The 13,691-nt window shown below is 35.2% G+C and overlaps 1 long non-coding RNA gene across 1 annotated transcript in view; it reads right to left on the bottom strand.

Annotated features, from left to right (window-relative positions):
* The window catches only part of LOC113239340, a 53,967-nt gene extending 40,931 nt beyond the window's left edge, over window positions 1–13,036 (bottom strand). Inside the window, exon 1 of the long non-coding RNA XR_003311179.1 lies at window positions 12,895–13,036. This is a non-coding gene — a long non-coding RNA (uncharacterized LOC113239340). The remainder of the gene's footprint in view (window positions 1–12,894) is intronic.
* Window positions 13,037–13,691: the final 655 nt, after the last annotated feature.

Below are 13,691 nucleotides of genomic sequence, written 5' to 3'. Positions count from 1 at the left end.
ACATCATCGGTACATATAGATGGCGAAATTACAGGCACATGGGACTTGTCAAATTATGTCTCAGGGTGACAATGACGCGGGCGAAGTATCAATGCCCATAAGATCTTTGCGGCACTTCAACTATTATGGATAGGCGTGTCGCTCACCTGCTACTAGGCGCACGACTTGTATGTCCCGCCACTGGGTATCGTAGAAAAAAAAATTAGAGTTATCAAAAAATACAAAATGTATTTACAGACATGAATCTCGACATATTTATTGGCTAGCTAGCTATCTTTAAAAATAAAATTAAAAAATATTGTACTCAAAATTCTGAAGGATCTATTTTGTACCACAACATTTATTTAAAATCTTATTGTAACGTATGGATTATATTGATTTTACTTTTTCTTTTTAACTGTAAAGAAAATTGGTATTATAACAACATAACAACGCTGCTCTTGCTGTGTTAGCCAATAAGTATGGTGTATCTCTATTTATAGACTTTGTAACCTAATGTATAATTGCTATTGCTGTGTATGTATCATGTTGGCTTTACAATAAATAGATAAATACATATAAAATAATAAAAAATCCTCAGAGATGGCGACACCACGAAAACCGGTGTGCAAGCAACTCAACCACAGAGGTCGTCTATGTGTGAATGGGATGGAATAATGTATATTCAGAGAGACAAAACCTCAAGTCAAGACTTGGTCAAGATATAAGAGAGAAGAAGAGAAAAAAGCTTGTTTGTTGGGTCCACAGGGTTCCATCATCTGAGTACTAAATGTTAAAATACGAGATTACATTTACTTCAGTAGCAATTAACACATCAATCTCCAATAAAAAGCACATAAAATAATCCTTATAAACGACATGAAGTTTAATAAATATACTATAATACCTTCTTCATTTATCTAATCTATAACAAATCGACGAAAACGCCACTTAAGAGGCGGGTGAAGGAAAGGGCTTACCTAATTACCATTACAATCTGAACGCATAAAGTTAAGATTGTACTAATTAAGTATACTGCTTGGCTTGTTAGTTTATCCGCAGCTGATATGGAACACGATATAAATAAAGCGAAAACTGATACATATAGAATTCTCCGCTTCATGGTCTCAAGAAATAAGTAGAATTGATATTCTTAAATAACAAATAATCACTGTCAAAATTATCAAAAGCAGAAGCGATATTTTAATGGCAGTAGAGCTCCTTGTGATAGAGTTCGTCCAGGGAAGTACCCTACTTATTTCTGCTGCCAAGCAGTAATGTGAGCATCACTGTGTTCCAGTTTTAAAGGGTAATGAAATCACAGGCAGATGGGAATTGTCCAACTTATGACTCAGAGTGACAGGCGCAGTGGCAGTGCCTCTTAAATCTTTGCGATTTAAAGCTCTGAGTGGCACTGCAACTATTGTGGACAGGCGTGTCTCTTACCACCAGGTATTCGACTTGACCGTCCCGTCACTTAGTATTATAAAAAAAATATTAAGAAGCTTTAAACGAAGGTCCAACTAGCATTCATCTGCTTTTGGTGCTAAGAAAGTGGTCCGAAGCAGTATTATTAAACAAAATGCTTTATTGGTACACGAGGATGAAAACAAATAAACAACACTGATCCTCGCGACAGTCGCAGCGTGAATCCAAACGTAACGTATTTTCCCTCGTTTTCTACCGGCAGGCGGCGACTCTGCGATATCTCACACATTTTGACACATTCCCTCGAAATTACCTACTAAATTTCTTATCCATAATCGACCTTAGCGTCAACTCTTACAGATTAATTTTACGCGATTTACAATGCGACATTACGATGTTTTACTTTATAGCATTATTTCACACTTCCAACAACACCAGCATGTTTACTGATTTTTTTAAAGACACTAGCAATTTTATAGTCCTTATAAATAATACGTTAAAGTGCTTTATAAAGTGTCATGGGGTTTTATTGATAGCAATAAATACATTTGTCAGGATGTACGAAGGAGCTCAAAGAGCAATTGCGTCAATTTATCAAAGATTTCGTTTTGTTTTTTTTTGTGTAAATTTGAATAATTTGTGAATGAGGGTGAGACAAGGTTTGTAATTTATTTGTCTTGTATTTACTTAATTAAAATTAAATTAAATTGTTTTTTTCTGAAATGTTAATGAAAGTAGTATTACGAGAGATAGGAAATAGAGTCCTATACCCACAGTAACAAGCACACAGTAACACATGTCACATGAGTGTGTACGAATTAATAGTCAAAAACATTTAAATAGTGCTCTCTGATTGTATGTCCACCCACTATTGTACATTCAAAAAAGCGTCGTAATGGTAATCCCCCAATATTATATTTCATAGACAAATTATATTTCATATGCCCAAGAACTGTAGCAGTTCATCAAACCAGGACCCCTACAGTCAACCCATTAGTCCTCCTTCGCTTCCCATAGTTTGTGCCATCCTTTATTCGACTCTTAACTCTAGACCAATAGTCGCTAGTAAAATTATTTATACCATAAAACAAATATACGTTAATAAACTGTGACTTTTGTCGCCGATGCTTGTACAAGTAATGGCTTACATAAATTAAAGTAAATCACTACGCGCTATCGCTTGTTAGTTAAATTATTTGAATAATTTTATTTGTTCTAGGTCTTACGAAGAGGTTAGTTTTTGCAAAGTGAGGCGTGCTATGGAAGATAGCAGTAAATCCACTAAAATTCTGGTATTTATACACCTCATGATACAATGTCTTATATAAGGGTGGTGATAAGACTCGTGTCTTGCAGCGATACGTATATGGGTAGATATTGTTTTTTTATAATACCAAATGATGGAACGAACGAGTCATGGGCTTGTTGTTACGCGACACGCCTGTCCTTAGCAGCGTCATACGGTTTTCCACTTCATTTAAAATTATTTTGCAATTGTGTTCAATTTTTTTCCAAAAAATATAACCGGATAAATATCAGCCAGTAATATCTTAGTTTATTATACTTATTAATGTTATGGGTAGGCATTGCGAATATTCCAATTATTCTGTCATACAAATATCAATAAGTATTTTTTTAATGATACCAAATGACGGGACGAACAAGTCGTGCGCCTGGTTGTAAGTGACACTCCTACCCTTAGCAGTTGCAGTGCCTCTCAGAGCTTCAAATTGCAAAGATCTGTGTATCTGTCACTGCATCTGTCACCATGAGACATAAGTTGACAAATCTTATGTGCCCGTAATTTCACCAGCACCCTGCCCCTCAAAACCGGAACGCAGTAATGCTCACATTACCGCTTGGTGGCAGAAATAGGTGAGATGGCAAGTCCTTCCCTGGACGAACTCGTTCACGGCTCTACTGGTACTTGATTGGTTTGATAAATGATACTAATACCACTAGTCTCTAAAAATCTTTCCCAATGAACTCTAAACTTCAAAACCATTTTAAAATTACGGTTTATAGAGAAAATTTGCTAATTCGAGTTTTAAAATGAGAACGATAATGTAGAGAGCAGCTAATAAAGGCGGTAACAGACTGGCAACTGGCGAGGGAAGCACTGAGCGCCTTTTAATTCTTACACCCCATTTGTTAAGGACCGTTGCAGTCTGTGCAGTTCGCGCTAAAGATAGGTGTAGAGTCGGATTACCATCCGCTAAGTTTGAAATTTTTTTGTTGTATAATAAGTTCTCTAATGTTTATACCAAAAAAGTACTTTTTTTTTAAATTTCAGCTATTCCTACAAACTAATAGTGACGATTTAACAATATTGATAAATTAAATACCAGCTTTTAGTCCTTTTTTGTTAAAACGTTATGAGGAACCATGTTTTTCACACTATATCTTAGAATTTTTTATAATTTTTTAGGATTTTTAAGAACTTCTTTACACGTATCTAACGATTTAAAAAAATTTCGATCAATTAACCAAAAATATTCACGTCACAATTTTAAATTAACTGCGACTCCACAGCTATATTGTTACGAATGTTTTCCTAATTCTGTCCTCAGTCCGGTGCCCTTTCATTTGTGCTCAATTGCCCTGCATCCCTTTAGGGCATTTCTTTTATTCCTACTTTTTACTTCCCCTTTTAAGGAATGTCGCGAACGTCGATTACCTTCTCCCGTGAAGTAATTATGAGTTGAATATTTATTTTTTCTGAACAAAGGGGAACTTTTTTGTTTGACTTTTGAGCAAGAATTTTTCTTTGGAATTTTCGATTGTTGTTTATTAATGGTAACACTATTGTGATTAACATGCATTTAGCGAATTAAGCATTCCTTTCATGGCTTTGAAGATACAATAAATGTTCTTTGTGCTAACTTTCGTATCGCTTAATATATAACTATAACTAATTTTACTAGTTCTATAGGTATAGTGTGTGAAAATAATAATTATTAATGACAAATAATACTACAGGCGCGCAATTAGGAATTTTATTTTCTTTCAAATGATAATTAAGGTTGCGCGGAAGCTAATCAAAACAGACTAGGAAATAGAGGGGCCTGAGGCTGTAGCCCCAGACCGCAATGTCAACATTCATCCTACTATTACCATCCTAGTATTTGCAAAACTATGTAAAACCACATAATAACTATTTTTGCGGTAGGTTAAATAACGTTCCTTGGCTTGTCTGCCGTAGATGCTTTCCTTGCCTGCGTCGTTGAAAGTTTTTTGAATACTAAGGATTAGCAAACCATGGTGGTAATTGAGTTTTATCAAATAAAGGAAAATAAGTACCACGACCACGACGTTGTTTATGATCAATGCCCAATAATGTATCTATATCTCCCTCGTAAATTGTTGTAAGGCAAGTACCATTTCGTCGGGGATAATGCAATTACGCGTAACTAGCATTTGATTATGAGTTTCCATTTCGGTAATTTAGTGTCCAAATCAGATCCGAGTATATGTAGTGGCAACGAAATTAGCGTGATTTACGGGAATCTGCTTAATGTGCAAAAATGAGAGTTTTAACCATTGAAATAACACAGTAATTACAATAAATCCCTCTCCTGCAAAAATTTTGTTTGTGCAGATACGCGCCTATTACCAATGCTACATAAGGGGATTTGCACTATCCCCAACGATTTTTTGCCTTTTAACTTAAATATGTTCTTTTTTTATGTATATTATAGGTTCTGTATTTAAAAGTAAAGACATCACTTAGTGTTATGTTTTCGTTCAAACATGGGACCTATAATATGTGTGTATAAAAAAGTACATATTTAAGTTAAAAAACAAAGTATTGTATTTTGACCTACAACAACTTACGCGGGAGGCATCGATATTAAAATGTATTTAGTAGCAGTAAAAGTCCTTGTGAAAAAGTTTGTCCAGAGATGTACTGGCACCTTACCTGTTTCTGCCTGTAATGTGAGCATTACTGCGTTCTGGTTTTGAGGGGCAAGAGTGGTGATGAAATTACAGGCACATGAGACGTGTCAACTTATGTCTCAGAGCGACAAGCGCATTGGCACCGAACTATTATCTACAAGTGTTCCGTTTAACACCAGGCGCACGACTTGTTCGTTCCGTCACTTGTATCTTATCCGACTTCAAAAGTTCGTGTAATTACATCTATTTGCTAAGTCTTATTGAAATCGGTTACCGGAAAGTGCACGCGACCGGATTCATTCCCTAGTTTGCCACCCTTACAGGTAGAATATTGTCTTCAAATTAAAATACGACCATTACTGAGGTATCCTCTTTCCAACAAAAAAGAATCATCAAAATATATTCACAAAAAAAGGAGTTATCGCCTAACATACATACAAAAACAAACAGTCTAATTGATAACCTCCTTTTTTGAAGTCGGTTAAGAAACACTACAAGTACGCGTGGAAATTAATCACAATTTAATAACATTATATATAAATATTTTATGGTAAAACTGTAGATGTTTGCCATTAGTGCACTCTACAAAAGGCAGTGCCAATACTTTTAAATATTTCGATATATCGCTCAGTAATTTATTCTTAATCGCTTTGCAGTCTGTGATACCAAACAAACTTCCTGTACACCGATTCTTCAACACAAAATGATCTTCTATTCAATTTATAAAGCCTGTGCATTGTCAGGTGCACTAGGTTCCTTCGCGTTTGGATACCACTTTCCACTTAGCATCAGGTGGAGTGGAGTCATTTGCCTGTCAGGTATATAAAAAAAAAAAAAAAAGGTTGCCAGGCAGAGGGTGGCAAACACTCGTTCTGTTATTGGCTGATTGTTTCCAGTCTTTTTAGTATTCCTACAGATATTTTTTAGTGCCATTGAACCGCTTGCGAAAGAGTACGTCCAGGCAAATTTTGCTACCACACCTATTTTTGCCACTAAGCAGTAAGGTGAGCATTTGATGTGTTTCCAGTTTTACAGGCATATGGGACTTATTAATATATGTCTTATGGTGACGGGTGCAGTGGCAGTGTCCATCAGGTCTTTGAGTTTTAAGGCTCTGAGCGTTTTCGGTAGGTATGTCGTCACCACTGCCTTACAATAAAAAAATTCTAAAAATATTCCTAAACAATTCACATTTTTTCCTCCCATCTGAATGCTCAAGGCTTGCTGACGAACGAGTCTAGCGCAGGACTATTTCAGTGTGGCTTACCTTCAAACATCAATCATTCTAGGTCTAAAACAAGTCGTTATATTTCTGACTCGCAGAATCGAAGAAAATGTAAAAAAAATGTTAAGATTCCATTTGAAATTCAACTTCACAGTTGAATTCTAGCTCAGATATGATATTAGTAATTGTCAATAACACATTTGAGATAGAGCACGATAATGTGGTGCCCACCCTTGTAAAAGACCAATAGTCTCTTACGAATTCCAACAAATACTAGCATATTTGCGTCCTCTTGATTATTTTTTTAACAGTTTACTTATTATTACTACTGCACATGTCAGCTCTATTAGAAAAACAATAGTTTTAGTTTTTTTCATCATGAAAAGAAAATACCAGACAGATAAATAACAAAAAACGAAACATGTATTTATTCTATGTATATATTATTGTATGTATGAATTCTGAAATAGACTTTTGACGGACGGGCATTTGGCTTATTTTCTGTTTTTGCTCTAGTTACGATGTTAAAACTAAATACTATTTTTATTATTTTAAGCCCGTCATTGGAAAAATGAGTTAAGTGTAACGCAGTTGCCCTTGCCATATTTATCATTATTTATATACTTAAACATTCACAAAAAGTTATATATAAAGCTGATTATCAAAGTGTCCTTTGGGACACTAGATAATAAATAAAATATTAGATTTGTCTAACATATATTAATATATTATATATATTAATTATTTTCGAACTAAGTTCAGTTTTTACATCCAATTCTCACTTTTTATTTAATTGATCACTATATTCTTACTATCATAAAATTCATATATTTTTTATGAAAAGCTGCAGTAGTCTGTTATTATTATTGATACAAAGAATAAACAGCACAAGGCAAAATTCCTTCTGGATTCGAACCACTATCTGTAGCCCCGGCGTGGCAACTGACGCTGGTTCTAGACTGGTCAGATCGAAGAAATTTTTCGTCAATTATGATAATTCTCATTTTATTTAATTTCTTTTAAACTTTCACGAAATAATACGGAAGCAGGATGTAAAATTCTTAAATTAAAGCAGAACATCAACTAGCAGCAATGGGTTAGTATCAGCCCCCAGATCCCACCATTCACGTGGCAATCCGCCGTCGGACAGGACTGAGAAATTAATTTCTATGGAGCAATTAAGCCGTGAACTGACGTTGGCAGTTATTAAGCACGATTTTCCACTTACAACGTTCGATACTGGTGCCAGATAACGTTCAATACTGGTGTCAAGATACTAAGTATACAACGCATTGCCCGGCAAGTAAAATAGTTAAAGTTTTAGACCGCTACCATGTTGACAACATAATTTATTTTTACTATTAGTATTTTCCAATTAGCCCGCTTCGAACTAAGGGTCGAAAGTGCATGAAATTTGTATTCAATGTTGCTTATACTGAAACGCCTATAAATGTGACCTCTATTGGTTTTAGTTTAGTACAAGACTTTTCGAAAATAGAGAAATTCGCTATTTCATCACATTTTGTAGGAGGAATAGTCAAACCACAAAAACAAGCAAATTTTTTGCAACAAACAAAAAAAATGTTTGTTGCTCTTACGACACACAGCTACATAACCATGAACGAAAACCATCTTTCAAAGATATTGTTGATAGTTCACATTTCGCACGCCAACTTGAAGCAAATGCAATCAGAAGACCCTGCTTCTATTGTAAGTCACGACTAGCAATAATTTGTTCGAAATAACAGTTTAAGTTGTTGGACGCTGTCAAATCTTTTCAAAGTGCCATGAATGTGCTAAAAGCTTGCAAAACTCTAGCTATCGGTTTACTTGAATAATGAATGCATTGCAAAATATCTTCCCGAGGGCAGAGTCTAGGTTTTTACTGAAGCGCCGTAATATTATTATATTACTTATTACACAAAAAATAAGAATATTGAGCAGTGGTAGCCCAGTGAAAGAATGATTGCTATTTGAGAAATTAAAGGTTGAACTCCCTGTGGCCATTCTAGAATAAGTACAAGTATGATAACTCCATACAACCGTCACAACGCGGCTTGTATGTGTACGCGGTGTACGGCGGTACACATTTGCATAATCTAGCGATGCACTAACGTGGCCTAACACTGGTCGTCACTCGTCAGTCGTCCATTATTATGCGAATGTGTGCGTTCATACACGGCGCGCGGCGGTTGCGCGCACATATAATATAGCGTGCCGTTATTTTGGACGGAGTTACCCTATTTGTTTTATTCTACTATGCTGTATCGGCACATACCGATAGAGTATAGTAGAATAATAGGTACATATCTACCTACTGAATGACTTAGATTTTTAAATTACGTAATTATGTAAATTTTTCATAGTACAATGTTTAGTAATGTATTATTTACAAAATGTCGTAAATAATACATTACTGATTGATGACTGACTGATGACTTTTACCGTCAGCGAGAGGAAAGCCTAAAACAAAACATCGTGATGAGTTCTACGTGTCGAAGAAGATTATTGAGAAACGTCTCCTTAGATGAGACCCATTTCATGATGATGAAAGGATTCATTTGATCACGTGTTAGTCATTTTTAAATCCTCGAATTCAGTTTTTTTTCAGTAGAAAACAATCTGATCAATATTGTTGAACAGTGACTCCCAAAAAAGCTCGTAACAATGACCATTTAATTTCGTAGCAATAGAGCTCCTTGTGAAAGAGTTCTACCAGGGAAGTACTGCCACTTTACCTATTTCTACCGCCAAGCAGTAATGTGACCTTTACTGCATTCCTGTTTTGAATGGTAATGTAATTACAGGCACATAGAACTTGTCAACTTATGTCTGAGGGTGACGGGCGCAGTGGCAGTGCCCCCCGGGTCTTTGCATTTAAAGCTCTGAGTGGCACTGTAACAGTTATGGAGAGGCGTGTCGCTTGTCACCAGGCGCACGACTTGTTTGTCTCGACACTTGGTGTCATAAAAAATATCAAAGAAGCTCAGATTGTTTTTTTAATATAACGAAATACGATTGCAACCTCTACGATTACGATTTAGTTAACATGAACAAAACACCATTTAGGAAATGAAATTTATCTTTAAATAACTAAAGGATAAGAACTTTTATTCTATAAATAAAACAAGCTTTTACCTGACTAATTGTGACGTATTTTACGATCGGTACTCTTAAAGAGGAATTAAAGGGCAATTGAAGATAGTAGGGACAGTTTTTTGAACCGTCTCTTGATTTATGAAGCTTGTGTTCGAAGTCCTTTTATGGAACATGTTTGTCTATCCTTACAAAGTATTAATACTGAGTAAATTTCCAGAAAAGTGAAGTTCCAACTCAATAACAAGCGGATTAGTTTGGCTATCTGAAATTCTGGTGGTATTTTGATTCATTGAAACGTACCATTGAATGTTATATATCCGAAGAATTTACAAAAAGCCTCAAAGCAGGGCACCTTTCGGCCGTGGTGCGTTTACTTGCACCGCATACCCATTCGGATTCATTAATTATTGATGATAAAGAGAAAAGCGGTCGCGAATCCCAATTATTACCGGAGGGCCGCGTTCAATCGACACTAGACTGTAATGAAGTAGCTCCCAAATACAGCTGCTGTTAGTTCTCGGCTTAACGTAAAAACAGTGTTTGAAATTCTAATTTGGTATTTTATTTTGGTCAGTCAATTTATGAGTGCATCCACGTACGATCAACTTCAACTCAATCAACGCGAGATATTTGTGCTTTTTGCATGAGCGCTTATTTTTGTACGCCGAATCTTTTATTGCGAAATGTATTACGAAACTTATGCATTAAAGAAATTCTGTATAGTTACGTTTGTGTAGAAATACATTCACCAAAAAATCGGCATCATAATTACTCATTGAGCTCATCGATCAAATTACAAAGGACACGTCACCGAAGGAAGTCGTTCGAAATCGGAAACCGAACTTTAGAAGTCCTGGGTGTATAATTAGGAATTGTCCGAGTGGTGACCATCTCGACCCACAACGCGCCAAATGACAAGGTTGCCCTCCATTTTGGATTGTAATTTCAGACTGCGTATGCGCACAGATTATAGTGCGAACCGACATTAGTGGCGCTGGCGACATATAAATGACAGTGTTTCGTTTCAAGATCGAAATTCGAATTGATATTAAAAGGGAATTGATATCTCGGGACCCGTTTCAAACACTGGACTTGTGATTTTACCTTATAGAAACTTTTGGCTTACTGATTTTCGAATGTAATTTCGAATGTAATATTTCCAAATAAATAGTTTAATAAACTTTTCTGTATGTAGTGTGCCTTTTTTGCACACTCCGTCTAATGATATAAGTGTAAAGAATGCAAATTTATCAAAAACTTTTCAAAAACTTAACGAATCTGCGTGAACGTAGTAATAGAATATTCACAGGTCACTGCAACTTTTAGTAATGTGAACGACACCCTTTCGGAAGAAACAATTTCCCCGAGTTGTCACATTGGTGCGTTACGCTATGCGACGTAACTTATGCGCGAGCGCAAAAAGCTGCGGCCGCGCTGCCGACGGCATCCAGACCTAATAACTAACCATATCTGACATATCCACTTTTTAACGATTTCACTTGTCCTGTCCATACGATAATTGTTAAGATATTAATCTTTGACAAAATTGTTGTATATATCTGTCGCATGCCTTTTTATTGGAAAGTAAATAATTAAAAAAAGCAACATAGTGTTAATATTATTCGCTGATACATTAAACATTCAACATTTTTGTAAGGTAATACAACAACAATAACAATTGTGTATTGTAGATCATAATAACCAAGCATATATTACGTAGCAATAAACAGTACGTGTACAACGGTGTATTTAGCTGCGAACCAATTTCATCGAGATCCAATTAACAAAAGGCGGGAATAAATAATAAACCACTAAAGTTTCATAAAATATCTACATAGTATTAATATACATAGTATTAATATATATAATAAACAGTATCTTCATATCAATTTATAATAAGTGGCCATTTAGATCAATGTAGGTCGCGAAAAAATAATGTCATAATGTAAATGTGCCTTAATTTTTGCAAACGGCGTCAAATGGTATTGGGCTTTGACATCTATGTTGTATTTAGACAAATAGAGAATTAGTTGACAACTAGCAATGAAGCAATACACACGAAGAACGTAGAATTATTCTTACTGCTTATTGGACCAATTTTCGGACTGTTGTTTTGAGGACACCGAATGTGCACGTGAACGTTACAGGCAGATGTTAAACGAGTTGTTTTAGCGCAAGTTGCTGAATTGAGTCTCGAGCATTGTTGGTTTTAGCAGGATGGAGCAACCGCTCATACAGCTCGGGCAACGATGGAGATTTTGAGACACTAATTTCTGGGCCGAGAGTCCAGATCGTCAGATCTAACAGCGCCAGACTTCTTCCTTGGTAGTATTTTGAAATCTCGTGTTTATCACAACAAATCACAAACCTTGCAGTGTTTGAAAGCTAACATTGACTAAGAAATCGCCAATTTGGAGCCAGATGTTTTGTGAGTAACAATTAGTGTTGGGTCATGGAAAAATTTCCATATTGAAAAAATCATATTTCTCAGAAAAATAAATGTTTTTCCGGATATTTTTCCTTTATTTAATACACTATTGCCTACACTTAACATTGACGCTTGTCAAAAGTTGAAGTTACTGAACGAAAAGATGGAGCCATTAAAAAGATTTTTTGGGTGTTGTAAAATCATTTTAAATTTCGTTTTTCTCTAAGTGGCTTTTAGCTATACAAGTTTATTTTATTATTCAGGCTAAATGAAACTTCAAAAGATATTCCTAAACATAGGACATAATATGAGCCTTCGAAATTATATATTTCCAATTTATCCAGTCTTTCAGGATATTTTCCGGAAAAATTTCCACTATTTGAAAATTTTCGGAAAATTACCCAACAGTAGCAACAATGCAAAAAGCTGCCGTAAAACGAGCACAAATGTGCATCAACTCAGGAGGTGGTCATTCAACGGATATAGTTTTTCAACTTAATGTCATCAATGTTACATCTTCAAATAAACTTTTTGTAAAAACAGAGCTCTTTTTTTTTCATTTCTAACAAAGTTACCAATTTACATTATGATATTAATTACTTTTGCGCCACCTTGTACAATAATTAGAACTTTAAAAAAAGACTTCAAAAATTTGTGGAAGTACATTTACTTGGCAAGTTTTATAAAGGGCATGAAATTCAATAAATTGGATTCAACCCCTAATTTGCCACTGAGGTATCTTCCTTTCCTTTGTACTTTCCAACAAAAAAATCATCGAAATGGGATCACAAAGCCTCTGTTTTTGAAGTCCATAAAAATAATAAAGTAATTAACTTACCGATAATAAGGAAACGGTTGAGGAACATGGAGATCCATAGGCATCGATGCGTGCGCATGAGCATGAGTGTATTCATGCTGCATCATGCCATGCATGCCGTGGCCCAGCATGGCCGCCCACGGCGACGACGCGAACCCGCCTGGGTGCTCCATCTCGAACTATATAAATCACTGATCCATTCCCAATACGTCAATGTTTATCACCATTTTTATAGATTTGGTTTTCTTCACAGACAAACTTCAGTTTCTTGTTAACCTGTCAATAGAGTTTTTACCATTCATATTTCATATGTAGAAACTTCGAATTTTCTTATACTAATTCCATGTTTCTACATTAGAAATATTGTCTTTAAGAATATGACTCTGCGCTGAACATTTTCTTGTAGTTGAAAACGTAGATCGTACAGAATCAATTATATGGAAAGTCAGAAAAAAAGTCAATCACTTGTTATTATTTTAGGTATAAGCATCGACGTCGAGTCACATTTCTTAACATTTTATTATCCTAAGACTCCTAAAACAAACAGTTCATTATGATACCTATTTACTTAAAAATAATCTTATTTGTCAATCAAATGCTTAAAACAACTTTAGCGATCATTAATTACCGTTAAAATTAATAACGGTACCTTTGGTACACAAGCTTCAGTTTAATTTTGTTTAGTTTAGCATTTTGTTTTAACTTAATAAGTAATGTTTAATATAAACTTTTAACATGAATTAGTTAACTTATTTATTCGAAATATAAATAAAATAACTTGAAATATAACGAAATTAAAGCCAAACATGTGGGATTAT

This window comes from Hyposmocoma kahamanoa, unplaced genomic scaffold, assembly GCF_003589595.1.
Source record: "Hyposmocoma kahamanoa isolate Upper Pololo Valley unplaced genomic scaffold, ASM358959v1 99879, whole genome shotgun sequence".
In the NCBI taxonomy this organism is placed as follows: Eukaryota; Metazoa; Arthropoda; class Insecta; order Lepidoptera; family Cosmopterigidae; genus Hyposmocoma; species Hyposmocoma kahamanoa.
This window is presented reverse-complemented; position numbering and strand designations above follow the sequence as displayed.